The sequence below is a fragment of the Panthera leo genome, chromosome A1 (assembly GCF_018350215.1).
Source record: "Panthera leo isolate Ple1 chromosome A1, P.leo_Ple1_pat1.1, whole genome shotgun sequence".
NCBI lineage: Eukaryota > Metazoa > Chordata > Mammalia > Carnivora > Felidae > Panthera > Panthera leo.
Window position 1 is genome coordinate 31,688,183 of NC_056679.1, and position 20,774 is coordinate 31,708,956.

Below are 20,774 nucleotides of genomic sequence, written 5' to 3' on the forward strand. Positions count from 1 at the left end.
TTTATTACCAAGTGGACCCTGTGTAACCCCAGCCCTACCTAACATCTGCTTGAGGGGGGCCTGGGTATGGAGTGAGTCATGACTGGTCTCTGATATGGCTCTGTATCCTTGCTAAACACCAGGCATTCATAGGCTCCATCTCTCCTAGAAAGAGGGCAGTGAATTTTATGAGGAGAACAACAGACACCCAAATTAGCACCTTCATAAATATATACCTGTCTAGCTTTCATTTCAGTACAAGTTTACACGCATACATGATATATGTGCATACATACATAATATGAATATGACTATGAATATACACATATACATATATATTTTCTTCTGCAAAAACTTGAGATTTTTTCCACTTGCCAAAACTAATTCTGAGTACTATTCAAAGCTGCCTTTCCTATTAAATTCTGACATAAAAAATACTTGTTTCCTTGCAGATGTTCCATGGTAGTTATTAGTTACCAAAATCACACTCACACAGATCAAAATATTACAGCTGAAGGAAGCAAAAATGTGGCTTAAAGTCTAACCTACTACTGCCCTCACTGCATTTCACATCCTCTCAGGATTTTTATCTGTATTTCTAAATCTCGTTACTCACATAAATTTCCTAAACATGGTTCACCCAACAAGGAGGTTTATAGATTTCTAACTTAACCTCAACATCCATTAAAGCAAAATAAATTTCTACAATAGTTTAAGCTTGTTAAAGTACCAAAAAAAAGTGTCCTGAAAAGATGTACTAATTAGTGTGAGTATACTCAAAGAGCCCTGAGAATTATTCTGTACGATGAGTGTTATTCTACAAAAGACAAACAAGAACATGTTGGAACTTTAGCAATCAGAAAGACAAAACAACTAAAGAAATGTTGACTTTTTATTTTTTCACTGTCATTTAGATTTTTGTAGAACCAGCCATCTGTTTACTTTTGCCTTTCTTATTTCAAATCAAATAAATACTTTTCTAGTCCGATCCCATATTATTTCCATCCAGAGTTTCATAGAAACTTTAATCTGAGCTGAACGTGGCCTTTGAAGAAACCACATATCTAGTGAAATGCTCCAGCCCTTTTCGGAAATAGTCTTAGAGTCTTTGTAAATGTCAAAGGAGAGCCACAAATCTCAAACAGTTGCCAAAACCAGAATATCTCTGAATGTCACAGTGATGCTTGGTACAAGCCTACCATACGTGGCTTTTGTGTGAGTGTCAAATTCTGTCAGGTTCATCTTAAAGAAGCAAAGCATTTTAGGAGAGGATTCAAGAGGTTTCGGGTGAAATAATATTCATGTTTTGCCTGGGTCATCAGTTACTGCAGTTGGCCATCATCAGGTTGAATAGAGGCATGTTGCTGCATTTCAATTACGGGCAAGTTCTTAAATGATTTTATCTTTTTCCCCCCACAAAGCTGTGATTAAACACATTTTGATGCTCTATACTTAAGTAACCATCTATTTCCATTTTATTTGAAGTCACTGCTGATTTTCTGACATTTTATTTAGTGACATGGGTTAATTTCAAATTCATCAAGAGAGTTTCACAACTGGGACACATTAGGTTACTATATCAGCAAGTTAGTATTTCTGATAAGTTCTAGGGACCCTGCTGTTATTCTGTAGCATGATATGACAGATTTAATCTCTGGCAATGTTTTATCACTTGGATATATAGAATTTCACAGAGAAACATGGGTATCTGCTCTAATAGCTTGTTATTTGAATTAAGTACCGGAAAACATATGTTCCTGGGAACTGCTTTTATTTATTTATTTTTTATTATGGCATTATTTTGGCCATAAAAATTTTCTCTTTCTTGCAGGTTTTCTTTAATTGGATTGTGTTTGTTTTTCCTTTATTTGTTAAAATATACGTGGTTCTTGGAAAGGCCATATTTTAAATGGGTGGTATTTTGATTATTACTTTTTATTTTTTTAGTACTAGTTACTATAGAACATCCCAAATTTATATTCTGGCTTTCAGTACTCTATTTCTTTTATATATCTACTTTCTAAATTTTCAGCTGAATCCTTACTAAAATATAACTGCATTGCATATAATTTTAGAATGGAAATTTGTATTTTCCCACATTCTACTCATCCTAACAAGAATGGCTTTCAATGCTTCACATTCCTACTTCCATCTATATAAATCCTTGTCTTCCTCTAAGACTCCTAAAACTTACTTGATCCTTCAGGTTCCATATGACCTTCTTTCTTTGAAATAAATGTCTATACTTTATAAGAGCTCCCTATCATTCATCACTTACAGTTAAATCTAATCCTCTCATTTCTGTGGGTCAGAAACCAATTCTTAAGTATTTTTATATTCCACCATAATGTAGTACCCAATACAGTGTCCTGCACAGAGGTTAGCATAAAATAGATGAACACTGTAATTTTGAAAGAATGACTGATTGCTGTTTTCTTTATGAGTTATGACTGCTCATGTGTAGACTACATTTCTGTCTTCCCTTGCTGTTACCATGTGACTAGCTTACTTCCAATGGAGTTCAAGCAGAATTGCTATGGTATTTCATATCTACTTTCTTAAAAGGAAAGCCTTTGCCCTGGATAATCTCATCCTTCCAGGACAGAGAACTAAAATCTCTTAGGGGATAATGGAACAACTACTTTTTTAGAAGCAATCCTGTGTAACAGAGAAATGGAGCTGCTTTCTGTACTTAAAATGCACATTTCAGGACTATTGTTTGAAAGAGAAACAACAGTAACAAAGCCTTTGTTGTTGTTGTTGTTGTTGTTGTTTTAAGTTTATTTATTCATTTTGAGAGGGGAGGAGAAAGGGCAGAGAGAAAGAGAGGGAGAGATGGAGAATGCCAAGCAGGCTGTACACTCTGAACACAGAGCTGGGCGTGGGGCTCGAACTTAAAAACCAGGAGATCATGACCTGAGCCAAAATCAAGAGTCTGACCCTTAACCAACTGCACCACCCAGGCGCCCCAAGCCTTTTTTATTCTTTAACCTCCTGTTTTATTGGGTCTCTCTCTCTCTCTTCTTTTCTTTTCTTTTTGATTTTACAGTAGCCTAGCTTTAACCTAATTAATTTTAATTAATAAAGTAAATGAATTGACTTGAAGTATTTGAGAAAAGTATTTTATATTTATTTAACATCCATATACACCGACTTCATTGTTCTAATTCATATATATATGAATATATATATAAACTTTATGTGTGTGTGTGTGTGTGTGTGTGTGTGTGTGTGTGGCAGGTTGATTTAAATATCTGTAAAAAAGCCGGCCTATTGAATATTAGGAAAATACAAATATAGACTATTTTGTACCACCTTGCTGGCATTAAACAACATGATCTGGGGCCAATTTAAAGTTCAGGAATGAACCTGTAGTCTTACTATATAGCAATTTTTCCCTTGGATGGATACATGATCAGTATTATTTCATAAATTTGGCTTAGCTTAAAACATTGAATCGCTATGCATATTACATTATTGAAGATAACATTTTGTATAGTATTTTCCAAAAGGAACTTTGTATATATCTCATAGTACCTATTCATTTAGGACATTAGTATTGCAAAGCACTCTGACATGCTACATTGGCCTGTGACAGGGAGAGGGAACTGAAAGAAAAACCGCACACACATTATACTATTATGTCTCTCATGTAGAAGAGTTCAGCAGATAGAGATGAAATTTATTTTAACAAGGAGATTCATAAAATTTGATAAGTACTACATTTGCTTTTCCAATAAGTTCAGTACTGAATCTTTTTCACCACAGTTCTAGGACTTGGGACGGGATTCAATATTTCAACTCTTAAATTTAGATTGTGTATTATTTATATTAAAATTAGAGTACCATTTTCTTAGAATTTATCCTTATTGTCTATGCATGTCTCAGTCTTTGCCTGAAATGGTGTGTTAAATCTGAAATATGAAGGAAAAATGTGAGGATTTTTTTTTTTTTAAATTTTTATTTATTTATTTATTTATTTATTTAGTTTATTTATTTTTGGGACCGAGAGAGACAGAACATGAACGGGGGAGGGGCAGAGAGAGAGGAAGACACAGAATCGGAAGCAGGCTCCAGGCTCTGAGCCATCAGCCCAGAGCCTGACGCGGGGCTCGAACTCACGGACCGCGAGATCGTGACCTGAGCTGAAGTCGGACGCTTAACTGACTGAGCCACCCAGGCGCCCCAAAAATGTGAGGATTTTTAAGAATCTTCACATTTTTGAGTGAGAGAACATGCATGTAAGTGGAGGAGGGGCAGAAAAAGAGGGAGAGAGAGAATCCCAAGCAGGCTTGGTGCTGTGAGATCGGAGCCTGATGTGGGGCTTCATCTCAAGAACTGTAAGATCATGACCTGAGCTGAAATGAAGAGTCAGACACTTAACCAGCTGAGTCATCCAGGTGCTCGAAAATGTGAGGATTTTTAAACTTATTTTTATTTACTTATAAATACCAGGAAATGATTGATGACATTTATTTATAATGCACAGTATGTAATAGCTCAATCCTTAAATGTGTTCTACTGTCATTGTTTCAATCTTCTTCTTATTTTAAGCTTATCTACCAAATCTAATTTCCTAATTGCTTCATGAGGAAGTGAAGACATTGGTGCCAGTAAGGGTGGTATGGAGGAAAAGAAAAACATAGTTAAAGAAGAGATTCCGTGCCAAGTTTAGGCTTTTTTGCTACCTCCTATCTCCCCTTGTGCTTTTTTGACTGACTTCAATTTTGTGCAGTATAAAGAAGCTAGAGAGAAGAATAAGTATTCTTAGATAAGAATAAAGAACTTTTATCTTTGTCTGTATGCATGCACAGATGGGGGGGTAATTGAAACTTGTTTTAAAACATACTGACTGACCCAATGAACATTGACCTCAAATGGGGCGTCTGTTCTTCCCAACTATCATATTTTAATTCCAATTTCCTTTCAGTCTCTCTGCTTTCCTAGAAAATGATTCCACAGTCTACTCTTCCTTTTACTCTTTACCATCTCCTCCCTATTGTCATGCTTAGTTGAATTAGTATCCTACCTCAGGAAAGGAGCTGGCATGGACTCCCTCTGTCAACTCTCTCTATTCGTATACACTGCCACTTTGCTTTTTCTAAGAAACTGTACATTCTCCAGTCAAATGCAATCCCTCGACGTGCACAAGAGACTGGGGACATCCCAACATTTTGTTTTCAGAAAGAGAGGAGACAAAATTAGAAAAGAAGGTGGAAAAGGAGGGGCCTGTGGAATAGAAGGAATAAGCAGAATAGTGTATTTCCTAAGAAACACAGTGAAGAAAGAATTTCTATAAGTACAGAAATTTTTACATAGAAAGTATCAAATGTTCTTGAGAGTTTGAATTAATAACTAAAAAGTAGATATTAAATTTGACAATATTAGGTATCTCTGATAAGACAGTGAGATATGAATATTTGGAGTGGATTAAAAAGGGGATAGGAAATGAGAAAATGAGGACAATTTAAGTGGACTTTTTAGAAAACTTTGGTATAAAACTTAATAGAAATGAGGATGAAGGAAATACAAAACGGAAACTAGATGGAAGGAGACATAGTGTGTAATAAGAACTTGTTTTTGAAGAAGAAAAATATCACAGCATGTTACATGGAAATGGACAACCTGTACCAATGGGGGGAAATAATAATGCTGAAGAGTGAAGATGTGATGAGGGAACAGAACACCTGAAAATAATAAAGTAGATGAAATCAAGTGCACAAGTTACTAATTTTTGTCTTGTCATCTATTGCTGCATAAAAAATCACTCTGAATTTATTGGCTTAAAACAGGATACCGTGTATTATATTGTACAGTTTTGCGAATCAGAAATTGGTGCAGGCCTGAGCTGAGTGGTTCTCTTACTTTAGGAGATGTTGACTAGATCCCCTAGTGTTAATTATCTGGCCAGTAGGCTCATCTGGAGGACTAAACTGACTTCTCTCTCAGATTTGGTGCCTTGGCAGGGATGACTTAGACTAAGACAGGGTTTAGCTGGGACTGTTGACCAAAATGCCTTCATATCGCCTATTTAACAGAGTAGCCTTACAGCTGCCACAATCTTACACGTGGCTTGAGGACCTGAAAGAAACAGGACCAAGAGAGTCTCGGCAAAAGCTGCATAGTATCTAATGACCTAGCTAAAAATGCACAGAACTTCTCTCTGTTACAATCTATCAGGCAAATTCCTACATTCAGTAAGATTCAAGGGAAGGGAAATAAGAGTTCACTTGTTAATGGGAGGCATAGCAAACGCATGTACAGTTATTTTTAGTCCACCAGAATCTTATATAGAGGAAGAGAGAGTTCATCCGTTTGCTGTTGAGGATAAGTAAAGCATGTAGATACCAATACCAGTGGAATGGTAGCTTGCTGGTTGGAAAATGAGACAGTGTTTTCCTGAGAAGTTCTGTTTTTTTCCATGAAAAAAGTTAAATGTTAGAAAGTTTTAATCTGTTCAAGGATTTAAATTTGTTCTACTTATTTTAAATGTTTAAATATTTATTTACTTAGATTTTCTATGAAACAGTGCCATTAAACATTGTTATCAAAATTGCTTTGTGTCTTAGGTCTGGTCGTTTTATTGATGTTTTCTTTTGAAACCAATACATTTTGATTCTTATATTAAATATTGAATTAATTGTTAAATTATATTTTATTTGATACATATTAGGTTTTAGCTTGTTGTAGCTTTTGGCAAACCTTTTTTTTTTTTTTTTTCCAAATTAGCATGCATTTATGAAGTACTCCAAAATTAACACACACAAAAATATAATACAAAGGTTACATTCAAACTACATATGGATCATCCTCCACTAATCAAACATTAGTCTCATTGTTTTTAATAAAGTCCATTTTAACTTCCACAATGTATGTGAGCGTGCACCTGTGTTAAGTTGGTGAAAGAGAAAGTAAGCATATCTGTGTAAGTTGGTGAAAGAGGAAAGTAACCGCGGAAGTAAAGAAAGATGAGTGGTCAAGAAAACTTGAAATTCTGGAGAGAAAGTAGCACTGAGTAACATGTACAGCTGGCCAATGTCATCAAGAAAAGACTAAAAGAAGTGGAGGAACGGGAGTGAAAGGAAAATCCCAAGATACAGTAACACTGTTACTATCACAATTTGTCACATATTTTCCATTGCTAAGATAATTCTTTATCCTTCTGAAATAATTAATATTCCAGATGGAAATTGGCATGTATGGAGGAGTAAAAATGGTTGACAGAACTACAACAAAGTTAGGTAGTCTGATGAGGTATATTTTCATATGAAAGATAGGCTAAATAGTCTACTCTTACCATTATCTCAATTTGGAATTAATAAAATGGTTTGATGGCAATTAAATAAACCCAGTGTCTTATGTCCAGTCAAGTAAAATCAAGGAACATTATTTGCTTTAAGATTAAAGGCATTGAAATTATAAAAATTATCACTTCAAATTGCTAAGTTGGATCTAAAAAATGATAGATTATTAAACTGGGGTTTCGAAAATCAAGATGATTTTGTAGCCATAAATATTCAAAAAGAAGTTCTGATGCCAATCTAAGAAAACACTGTATATGACTTCGTCACCAAACTACAGATTAGCTTTCCTGTTGCTGTTTCTGTCCATCTGTGAACAATGTGAGGAAATACAGCTGCTACCAAATTAAATACTTTTCTTTCTGATTTACATCTTTATTTCATCAGAAAAATGATAAATTAAAAATATAAAGCAGGTATCATTAAGAATGACCAACTTCTATAACCGAAGTTAGTAGTTTGTAAATTTAGTTTAAAGAATCAGAATAGTGTATCCTTCTTTGAATCACTAAATGAATATATATAAAAAATACAAGTATATTAAAAATATAAATCATATATATAATATATATATAAAATTTATAACACACATACACACCCCCAGAACTATTTCCTTCCAAATGCATGTGTGTATATGTATGTGTTGTCTTCCAAAGTGTAAATATAAATATGCCAAATGCAGACTGTGCTCTCTAAAAATTTAGTAGATAAAACAAACTGATAAAATAAAGCCAATATTGACCTTTCTTCTAATATTTTATCTACCTCATAGGAATTCCAATGAAAATATGTCTGTTCATCTCTCTTTCTCAAAAAGCAACTTTCTTGCTCAAATATATTTAGGAATTCCATGTTAAAACACATTCTGTAGCCCAGTTCTTTAACATGGTATAAAAGCCTACTGATAGGAAGTGCCAACATATTGTCTCATTTCCTACCACTTCACCCTATTACTTACCCACAATACCCTCTCAGTTTTTCTTACGTCATTTTTTTGTGCTCCAATGCTCTTCTCCTGTTGTTTCCTTTCAAACTATTCATCATTCAAAGGTCAGCTCAAATGCCACATTTGTGTACATTCTTCTAATTTTTTACATCTTAACAAAATTCACATTTTTACTCTGATATTTGCAACCTTGTTTTGCTTGCTCCTTAAAACACTTAGATAATTTATATTATATTATTAATAATTCTGATTATCTAATCTACATAGTAAAAATAAGTCCAAATTAAAAAAAAATCTGTGCCCCTGTATCCCATAAAATTGCTCATATACAAAGGCAGTCAATATATATTTAATGCATCAAATATATGTATTCATAAGGAATAATTGTTACCTGTATGAACATGATTTGTTTAATAGCAGAAGCAGGAGCTAGTTAATAAATTGAAGATGGTAGAAATATTACTAAATTTACCCTAACTAAATTTAGAAAGTAGGACATTTTACAACCAATCTTTGCATCTAGGGATATTTTTTGACACTATGTGTTTTTTCTTAAGAATTTTTCCTTAATTCTTTTATTTCATGATTTCAGACTATTACAAATTTTATTGCCAATTAGATTTTTCTAATAAGAAAAATAAGCAATATGCTTTTAAGTCCCCTTGATATTATTTTCAACTTGCTTTTAATATCTAACTGAATGACCAACTTTTAAGTGTAAAATTTCTAATAAACTAATATTGTGATCTATAGAATGTGCCAAACATTCAATAAATAAAAGCATCCCTAATGAAGTAGAAAGCTTTTGATTCTAAATATTTATTTAAGTTTTGCTCTCATTTCTAAAGCAACCAACTTTGGAAAACTAGCTTTAAAAATGGGGGTAAAGCCTCTGTCATATTGTCTTGTTAAAGCTTTAATAGTGAATAATTTTTATCCACAAGGTCATATTTTATTAAAAATATATAGTGGAAATTACATAAAGCCAAAGTCTAGGGACTAAGTTAGCATTCCAGGTAAGTAACATGGATATTAATCCAAAAAGAGATGTTTCTAAAAAGTATTGGGAGAGATTCTTTTTTTTTTTTTTTTACAAGTTTATTTATTTTGAGAGAGAGAGTGAGTGTGCAGAAGTGGGGGAGAGGCAGAGACAGAGGGAGAGATTGAGAATCCCAAGCAGGCAACACACTGACATCACAGAGCTCAATTCAGGGCTTGCCCTCATGACTATGAGATCATGAATGACCTGAGCTAAACTAAGAGTCCGTTGCTTAACCAACTGAGCCATGTAGGTGTCCCAAATATTGAAAGAACTTATATGACTTTTTACATTAGCTTGAAGTACAATTTTTTTTAAAAAAAGTTTTTATTTTTGAGAGAGTGCAAGCGGGGGAGGGGCAGAGAGAGAGAGAGAGAGAGAGAGAGAGGATCTGAAGCGGACTCTGTAGTGATAGCAGTGAACCCTATGTGGGAACTCATGAAACAGGAGATCATGACCTGAGCCGAAATCTAATGCTCAACTAACTGTGCCACCCAGGTACCCCTGGGGTAAATTTAAGGCAGATTTCCAAAATGTTTAAAAATATGGTACCTTTATTGAGAGAACTGCATAGATTATTTGAAAGACAATGGAAGAGCCTATATGCTTTGTCCTATGAAACATTTCTGGAATGTTTTTCATGGTATGCACATTTAATTTGCTTACATATTTGTTTCTCCAACTTGCAACTACACTTAATATTGTGTTTGATACACAGTGATATGTAGAACACTTTGGAAAATGATTTTTTAAAGCTTTCTTAGGAAAATAAGGAACATTAGGAATATTTCTTTCCTTTGAGTTACTTTCAATAATGGTACTTCTGGAATTGCTAAGCATTTCCAATTTTGGTATTCTACAACTGGTAATATAGTTTGGTAGAACACCAATTATTAAATCTTTCAGGTTTATGTTGCATTTCTGTTTTGAGAAATACCTGAAGGCAATGACTGAGGGTTTTATTGGCTAAACATATTAATGATTAAAAAGAGCTTCTGTGAAAGCTTTCCTAATATGTTAAAAATAGTAATAGTGTTTTATGATTTTATTAACATATACTAATGTTCATAATAAAGCAAATAATAAACATGACACATTTATCAATTTCTTATTTTTATTTCAGAAAAGCAGTCTTAAATTTAAAAAAGAACCTATATAATTTCAAACATTGTAAAATAAGAGGATTTTCACTACACCGAAAGTAAATTAGAAACCCAGCTAATCTAAATGGCCATATGCTTCGCAAACACTACACTCAAAAATACCATCTATCATTTATTGCTCCCCACCTGGCCACTTTTCCAGGATGTAACCTGAAGCTTGATTCCTGTATTTGAAACTGTATACTTCACTCATCATTCTTATAAGTTGTACTAACCACTTCATTAATTTTTTGGCAGAGGAAAAGTGGCTAAGAGGACATATTGTAATTTTTTTCTTTCTAACTTTTTACAAAACGTCACTTTTCCAATAAAATATTTTTTAAAAATGTGAATTTGCATGAAATAATTATTTACATGTAATAACATGTAGACATAAGTTAAATTTTATATGAAATGCATTTCTATTTGGGATCTCATTATTGAAATGCCAGGCTTGTAAGATTTCATTGCTTTAGGGGCACCTGGGTGGCTCAGTCGGTTAAGCGGCCGACTTCGGCTCAGGTCATGATCTCGCGGTCCGTGAGTTCGAGCCCCGCGTCTGGCTCTGTGCTGACAGCTCAGAGCCTGAAGCCTGTTTCAGATTCTGTGTCTCCCTCTCTCTGACCCTCCCCCGTTCATGCTCTGTCTCTCTCTGTCTCAAAAATAAATAAACGTTAAAAAAAAAAAAAAAGATTTCATTGCTTTAATTATACTTGATTCTGGTTCATTGTTGCTGAGGTGAATTGAGATACTTTAAATCTTGAACAATGAAAAAATATTCAGGATGAAACCTGCTTCCTCCATTTTCCCTATTTAATATATAGAAGAAAATTTACTATATTTTGTTTGAGTTGAGTATTATCCAGGTTTATAATAGTTAAGAACATTCAGCCATTTAACACAATATTGTCATAAATAAACAACATGCAAGATATTATACCAAGGATTGCATAGGACACAAAATGAAAACCATGTGGCTGCTCCTCTCAAAAAGCATAAGTTCCAGTAAAGTGTACCAGTCACGGAAGCACTGAAATAACTTGTAAATTTGGCAGTTACTACAGAGTGGGGGAGAACGTGGGAGGTAGAAAACAGCTGTGATATGGGGATCACAAAATGTCTCGAAAAGAGTGGCATCAAAGAGAGAATCAGGTTTCTATAGGTAGAGAAAGAGATGAATGAAAGTTTTGACTGAACAGTTTAAAAAATTAGACACACACACACACACACACACACACAAATTTATAGCTAAATATTAGAATTTAAAATGTGATATCCGGCGGGCGGGGGGGGGGGGGGTGAGGGGCACCAGGGAGGCTCAGTTGGTTGAGCATCTGACTCTTGACTTTAGTGCAGCTGATGATCTCATGGTTCCTGGGTTCCAACCCCTGTGTCCAGCTCCACGCTGACAGGGTGGAGCTTGCCTGGGATTTTCTCCCTTTCCGTTTCTCTCTGCACCTCTCCCACTAGTGCTCTGTCTTTCAAAATAAGTAAATAGACCTTAAAAAAAAGGTTTTTTGTTGTGTTTTTTTTAAAGAAAGATCATACCCAGTTGTTAGAAAGCTATCATGATTAGGTACACATTATAGAAATTGTAGAAAATTTTATTTGGAAATTAGAAAGAAAAGTAACAAGTAAAGAATGAAGTAACCTTATGCCAAAACTTACTTATCTTCCCAGAGCTTATGTTTGAGATGTAGGATGAAAGGAATGGATTAGAGTTCAATAAAAAATAAAAGAACTGTCTCACTGCATGCCTCTGTGGAGAGCCACAAATGCAGTGTGAATGCTGGCCATTGAACCTTGTGTTCTCATTAGTCTGGATTTCTCCAGCAACAATGATGCCAGCAGTTTCAGTAGAAGTTAAACAGGAAAAGCTAGATACCAATTTCAGCAATTCAGGTATAAAAAGTTAACAACCTTATCATGAAGCAAACAAGCAGAATTGGTTATTTACTGATCCATTTAACTCATTTGCTTAGCATTATTCTATTTAACTTTTTTTTTTTTTTAAATGAGAACTATATGCTTAAGGAACTGTGTGCTAAGTATAGGGAATCCTACAGTCAAGAAGACAGAGATGCCTGTTGCTGTCATGAACAGTTAGAGTTCAGTGGCAGAAACAACATGTTACAATAAATCACAATAGGAGGATGGGAGTTAAGATAGTGGAGAGACTATGACAGTGAAGCAAGTAAAACTCACCTTGGCTTAGAAAGCTTAGTGCAGTCCTGAAGCAGAAGTTGACACCTTCAGGATGAGGTGCGTTTTGCCAGGCAGCGAGAATGGGGATGCACATTAGACATAGCTCACTCGTGGAGAGGAAGCACGTGTGCATACCCCTCAGGATGGTTTATAAAGGGTGAAGGGAGAATCTTCTGAAGGGATCTGTGGAGGCTTCTAGAGAAGAGATCCTGTATTCCCTTGTAAATAAAGGAATCACCAAAGGGTTGTAAGTATTGGACCAAAATAATTTGCTGTTTATTTTTTAAAATTTGAAAAGCTTTAATAGAAGTTTAAGGGCTTGGGAACGCCTGGGTTCTTGGGCCAGAATTCTCAAGCTGGGGCTATCAATAAGTTCTGGGCTCTGGTTAAGGTTATAGGAATGCAGGCAAAGCTAAGAAACTCCCTCTACTTTAAAGTCTCTTTTTCCTTGTTGAAGATAAATGGAGACAATTTTGTTCTCAGTCTGAAGTCTGAGGCAGGATAGGGAAACACTGAAGCAGGGAGGAAAGGAAGGTGCCAGATGCATCCTTCCTTTTCTTGTTTTCAAGATCCCAGGTAGAGCTCAAAGACAAACTCTCAGTTAAAAGTAACAATACAGGTAACTTCAGATGAATTCAACCTTAAACTGCTGAAGCTTTCTGTGGAAATTTTGGCTACCCCTCAGCCTAGAGATTAGAGAACTGAGCTATTGCCAGGCGGAAGTTTCAGGGACTGTGCTAAAACCAACCTCGGCTTTGGGGGCTTCTGGACAGCTAGAACAGAACAGCTATGAATCTGTATCGTAAAGATGCTGTCTCTCCAGAATCTAGAGAATAGAGTCTGAATAAGGAACAGATACCTCATCATTAGTGGAAGGAGCTCAGAAAATAATACCTTGGCCCTTCCTTCCCTCCACCTAGCTTGATACGTGTTTCCTGCTATACTTGTTTCTCTAGATCTCACTGGAGACTAGCTAAGTTCTATTTAGGCATCCTTTGCTGAAGCAAGGGAGTGGAGGTGGATTTGATCATGGAAAATCAGAGAGGAATCTGAGAGTTTACATTCGTAGGGCCTCTGCTAGCTAAGCTATGCTCTAAACCATCCTCCTAATCTCGTGTATCTTGTTCCACTTTGAGGAATTCCAACATAGACAATTAGAGAAAGGTTTCAGAAGTGTGCACCTTCTGAAATCATTGTGGCTTCTATCTGCATTCAGAAAGAAGGAGGAAGATGTATTAAAAAGTAATCATTGGATGTATTATAGGAAATGGCTTGAGAAGAAAAAAAAATCTGTATCCAAGAAAATAATTTAAGAAACTATTTTAAATAGTGTATACAGAGCTTAGTGTTTATTACCTGGACTAGAATAATGTCAGAGGAACAGACAGAATTCTTTGTGATTTTAACTTCCCTGTTGATGACCCATTGAAACCTGATTCTCAGTTCTTTGATTATATCTCTAAAAATAATGTGCTGAATTCTGTCCTCTTTAGTTATAGCCTGACCAGTAATCGCAAACTCTACATATTTTCAGTTTCAAGGATCTCATTCTGCTAATAACACAAGCCATCTTTCCAGCTCGCTCACTCTTTGTATTTTTTTATATTTTTTTTTTTTTTTACATTTTATTTATTTTTGAGAGAGAGAGAGAAACAGACAGAGCCCAAATGGGGGAGAGGCAGAGAGAGGGAGATACAGAATCTGAAGCAGGCTCCAGGCTCTGAGCCGTCAGCACAGAGCCCAATGTGGGGCTCGAACTCACAAACTGTGAGATCATGACCTGAGCCGAAGTCAGACATTTACTTAACCGACTGAGCCACCCAGGCGCCCCTCATTCTTTATATTTTTTTCCTGACTTCACTGGTCCTCCAATCCCACCAAAACTTGCAATCCTGGAGGGAGAAATCCAGACTAATGAGAACACAAGGCTCAATGGCCAGCATTCACACTGCATTTGTCGGGTCCCCTCACTCTCCTACACATACACATAATTATGTCACACTTTCTTCTCTCTCCTCAAACTTCCAACATCTCACTCCTGTCCTCAACCTCAATCTATAATATTGTTTCCTATTTGCTTGAGAAGGTAGAAACAATAACCAGAAAATTTCCATGACTGCCTTTCTCCCAATCTATCTCCCTGCATCTGTGACCATTTCCCCTGCCTTTTCTATTACTTTGGAAGAACTCTCTGGTACCCAACTAGGCCAGCTTTCCATTTGTGTACAGATCCTAGCTTCTCTCGTCTCCATAGAGTCATTACTTCAGCAAACTGTCTGTTCCTCTCCTCTGTCAATATTTTTTCTTCTTACTGTATCACAGCCTTATTAAAATACAAATATCTTACATTCTCATTTTAAGAAAACTATCTTTTGACATCACATCCCTCTCCAGCTATAACCTCTCTTCTTTACTGTAAAATTTCTAATGTTGACTATGGTAATTGTTTCCAATTCCTTTTTTTAATTCTCTTTTGGAACCAATCCAATAGAACTTTTGTCTTCTTCTGCTATTTTATCAAAAATGCCTTTGCTAAATTATTAATAATCACCCTTTATTAAATATAATAATCATTTCTCATTCTTGAAAAGCAATCTTCACTTCATTTGAAGGGCATCATGCTCTCCTGCTTTTCCTTCTACTTACTGGCCTCATTGTCAGTTTTCTGATACATTCCTGTATCCTTGTCTTACCAACACTTTGTGCTTTGATACTCTCCGTTCTCTAGAAATACTTACTTCGCTGAAGTGAGGAACATAGAGAATATATCTGCCATCCACACAACAGAATTTCTTATTGCATCACTGTTATGTACTTACATTTTTGGTACACATACATATACTGTATCTTTTTGGACACAAAATATACCAAAGGTAGTCTTGTTCATGGACTACCAAAGAGATCATGGATTTATACTAGTGTCTACTAAAAGTTATTATAATTAGTGTGTCTTTGAATCAGTAGCAGCAATAGTAGCAGAACCTCTAGAAAATTTCAACAGAATTGTGCAGGTTTTAAGATCATCAGCATCATGATACAATTAACAGAGAGCTGACTCAGCAGAAGAAGTCAGTGGAAGAGCAAGTGGCATGTAGAGCGAACATTGGTGATGAAAGAGGAGACACCTAGAGTTTTAGCGAGCCAATAGGGACACATGTGATATGAACAGGAATTCTTCCTAGTACCACATAGTTTATGTAAAATTTTGTGTGGGTGTCCAGAAATGTATCTCCTGGAAATTTGTGGACTAGATTTTAAGTGTTAAAACTTAAGGATAGCAAGTTAAAATGAATTTCTGATAATCAGTGTAATCTCTTGATCAGCCTACTTGGCGTTAACTAAAGGTGGCTATGTGCAAGGTTCTGCAATGTTGATTTCTTAATCTAATGTCTTCCAAATGCTAATAAAAATGGAGTATTCATGGAGAACGTTTGCAGATTAACTAGGACTGGCTGTGGATGCCTACCATCTGGTGTTACAAAGCATGGGTGGATTAGTTATAACAGTGGAGAGAATGAAATGCTTTACACAATCAGATGGTAAAATGGCAATAATGATCTGTGCACATAATCGAAGTACAGTGTGGGGTAGACAGAATTCTGGCAGCCAGAAAGCAAAGAAAGAGCTAGAGTAATTCTACCTTTGGAAAGCTTCCAAATTAATATTGTTGGTACATTACAGTGTCCAACTGGGAACAGCATGTACTATATTCCATTGGAAAGTTAGAATTTAGAGATGTGGTTGTTCCTTTCATTTTCAACTAACTGTGAGATTTGCTGGCATGTCAAATATTAACCTAGAATTAAAAAAAAATAATAATAAAACAAATTTATTGTTCTCTGCCTGCAAACATAAGAGAGCATAACTTAATAGGAGATGCAAAAAGAGAAATGTACATGGAAGATCCACGGATGGATTTAAGGAACCTAGCCATTTTGAGAAAACTAGCATTTGGTGGCATAGTCAAAAAGAAAGAAACAGAATTGGCAATAGAGGCAGATGAAGGAAGTCATCTTTTGTATTTCTAAGAGAAGTAGACATAGAAAAATATTTAAACCAATCATTAAAGATTAAAGAGATTCCTAAGAAAATGAAGACAATTTACCTAAACCCACACATAACACATATACACACACATGTACAGAAAAGATAATTTTAAAGTTGAAGGTACTTATAGAAATTAAATTTCTTTTATCCTCTAAATACATCAATAAATTATACATAGATTTGTACTTATATGTCAGACATATCCATAAAATTACTAAGAAGCATAAATACATAGAGATACTGAACTAAAAGAATACAACGTTATTAAAGATGTATGTCAGACACACACACACACACACACACAAAATGAAAGGGAGAAACAAAATCACCATGAGAGTATTTGAGTGAGTTAGTTATAACCCTAGGAAACAGAAACAATGAATAATTGGCTATGAAATGTGGTCATTGAAAGGTACTTGTGATCATAGGCACAAGAAAAAATTAGCTATTCTTTCTGATAGCAGCTTCAAATAACCAAGTCACTTCAAATAACATGATGTGTAATGAATCAAGAAAAAAGAGAAAAAATGTCTTTATGTTTCATTATTAAAAGAATGTAAGCATTAGCTACATCAATTTGTTAAGCAACATCTTAAGGGAATTATCTTAAGGGAAATACACAATTAAATAAATTCAAGTAGTTAAGATAGTTAAACTTGTGTCCAAAAGCTATATACATTCTCCTGACAAATTGAAAAATGTTCAGAATTTAAAATGTCTTTTTTTTTTTTTTAACTTTTAAAGAACTAAGATATTTAAGGTGTCAGGAAACAGGATTCGACAGTTGGTCCTGAAGGGCTGGAACAAAGAACCCTTGAAGCATTTCATATCTACAACACATAAAAGGAACTGGGACATTGGTGCCGAAGTCATAGTGGAGTAAATATTCAAAATAGTTCTTTATAAATAGAAGTGACTTAGGTAAAATTTGGAATATAGATGCAAGCATGAATATAGAGGCAAGTATGTTTCCAGGGCTAGGAAGACAAGATATAGAAGAAATAGGAAAGCATAAGAGGTGAAGCACAAAGCAGTCTGGAAGATTTCCAATGGTGATGGCCAATACCCATCATGGGATTTTCATGGACCCTACCAGATTTATAGAGGGTCTCAGTCTGTTTATTGGATCATGATCATACAGATGTCACCACTTGTGCAAACCTTACCTAGTTGGGCAAAGTTGTGCCTTGTCTTTAAATATACTCTATTTACCGCAGTAGTTTCCTAAATAATTTTAGGAGTGTAAACTTATACTTTCATCCCTATCCCAGCACATACACTCAGTTTTTTACTTGAAACCCAGGACCTGAATTACCCTAGGTGAAGGATGGGAAGTAATCTCCTTTACTTAAAGTTAACTGATGGTAAAAATGTTAATCACATTAGAAATGCTTTCACAGCAACATTTATACTAGTGTTTGACTAGATAATGGGCACCGTAATCTAAACAAGTATGACCTTCCATTATAGAGGGATTTCTTTTATCTTTTGTCTTAGGACCCTATTGAAGTATTGATGTACTTTGTTGAGAAGACTCAGCAAATTAAAACAGTACAGTTAAAAGAAGTCTAGATCATCCAAGGCAAACATGGAAACATGTATTATGTGCCAGGGAAGTTAGGGTTCCTATATATGAGATTTTGTACTTCTTTTGTGTTATGTGCTGAACAATAAAAGACACAAATGCTCTTCTCAAGAAAATGGCTCCTTAAGGGGACAACAGAGATTAACCTCCTTCCCCGAGAAATTATTTGAGTAAGATATTTTCAGCCGGCCGGTCACAAGTAGAGGTAGATAAGACAGGCCAAATATCATAAGCTATATGGAGATGTCTAAACACATCAGCACTGAATAAAATCAAAGACTTATCTGTAGAATAGTGATCATGAGTGGGGGAGTAAGCAGAAGAACATAATAGTTCCAATTCGGATCTTAGATAAGACCCAAATACAATGATGGCAGCATAATGCCCTATATCCATATCTGATTCAAATTGATATCCAATCTGCCATAATCATCTTGTAAGACTAAAGAATTTGTTATAAAAGTGGGATTTTTCATGCCCTGCCTTGATACTACAACCACTGGCGCCTAGTTCATCAAAGATACCTTCTTACTGTAGCTCATTTGCCTTTGTAAAGAGGACAAGTTGACTTAATTCACTCGTTTTAAACACATTCTAGATACTGTATCACCCTTAGAGGCATTACATGGGAGCTCATTTTTCCCTTTGTGTGTAGTTTTTTGTGTTGATTCTGTATTAAACTTTGTGAAGCCCTGACATTTGTACATAGGTACTATAGAAGTTTTTTTTTTTTTTTTTCTGTTACAGCCATTGTATAATTATTGCTACATGATAAAGAATACCAAAGTAAAAGACAGTCTATAATTTCTATTCAAGTTTGTGATTTTCAACACTTTTTCACCAATCAGTGAGATACACTGAAATATTTTCCACCTAGATTTTAGCACTTATGAGATTGCAGTGGTTTACTCTAATCCCATTATAGCAAAGCTGTTAGTACTATTATCTGGAGTTTGCTGCTTTCTTGTCTTCATTCTACTTATTTTTGTCACTTTCATCTGTCACAAGCATGCAACATAGATATTGAAAATAAGTTATCTTCTTCTGTTTCACTCTCTTTTCCATTTAGTGTGATCAAATAATGTATCTACAGGGACATTCTCTCTATTACCACAGCTCACCTATGCTACTAGATTTAGTTACTTTAATCATAGGATCAGTGAATAGCCCATTCAGCCCTTTATAGTTTACTTCCAGGGAAATAAAAATTTTCCCTAATGTCTGAAAGGTATGTATTAGCTCTCAAGATTAGTTCTGTCTTTGTTCCCAAATTCAAAACATTTGCCAAACAAGCTTCTTAGTATCTCCTTTGAGACCATGAGTGGGGCTTTATTCCAAAAGATATATTTTCTCTTTTTTATTCTTTTGGTGACTTTTTATTCTTGTGATGACTTTGATAGAAAAGATGAAATAAAAAGTTTTTATTCAAAAACTATATTTCACATATTTATTTGTTTACTTATGTATTGTCTATCTTTTTATATAGACTACAAATTCCTTAAGGTTGGAATTTTGTTTTATTTCTTGCTCTGCATCTGGCAACTAACAATATGTTTTCTATAATTGAGGCATCCAGTGAGTAATTATTAAAAGGTTAAAATAGGGGCGTCTATGTGGCTCAGTCGGTTAAGCATCCAACCCTTGATTTTGGTTCAAGTCATGATCTCACAGTTGTGAGACTGAACCCCATGTTAGTCTGTGCTCTGGGCGTGGAGCCTGCTTACAATTCTTCCTCTCACTCCCCCCCCCCCCCAACACCTCAAAAAAAGTACATGTTGAATTGATACTATATCACTTAAATGATTTTATTATATATTTACTCAATAGATATAAGAATACAATTGAACAGTTTACCTTATGGATTATACCAAATTTGTCTATTATTTTTAAGTCTTGAGAGTTCTAAATTATAATTAATTATAAAATCAAATAAATTTGGTTACTATAAAAACATACATATAAGTAATAGGAACTTGGAAATGAGCTAAAAACTTTATGAAACAGTGGGATTTACATTATTTTTTATTATGTTGTGTGGATCTAATATTCTCCTTAATTGTCCTTTCTCAAGTGATTGGTATGTACCTAGCATTGTTTTTATCATGCTGAAAACAACTTTTAAGGGTGAATTTTAGTTTCTTTAAGGAAATGTCAGCAAGATAGGTTTTCAGCCTTCATTTCTCCCACAGAAAAACCAATTTTGACAACCCATGGATGAGAGTATGTGTGTGGGAGTCCAGAAATCCAGCAGAGAGGTCCCAACACCGCACTGGGATAAAAATACCCAAGAATAGACACAATTGAACAGGGTAAGAAGGGCAATGTCATTTTTTCTGCTTTATTCTAACCCCCAAGGCAGCACAGCTCAATAAGCACAGTGCCAATAAAAACCCCTCAGCCCTTGATTTTCCCATGGGAAGGTGAAAATGTATGAACTCCCAGCTTTGCCATCTGTTTGGGATGTAACAACACATTCATGAACAACCAATGGATCAAAAAAGGAATCAGAAGAATAGGGTGAGATCAGGTA

The 20,774-nt window shown here is 35.1% G+C and overlaps 1 long non-coding RNA gene across 1 annotated transcript in view; it reads left to right on the top strand.

The window, feature by feature from the left end:
• LOC122213252 overlaps positions 1–20,547 on the top strand; it is an 85,874-nt gene extending 65,327 nt beyond the window's left edge. The window contains exon 4 of the long non-coding RNA XR_006199456.1: positions 20,434–20,547. This is a non-coding gene — a long non-coding RNA (uncharacterized LOC122213252). The remainder of the gene's footprint in view (positions 1–20,433) is intronic.
• Positions 20,548–20,774: the final 227 nt, after the last annotated feature.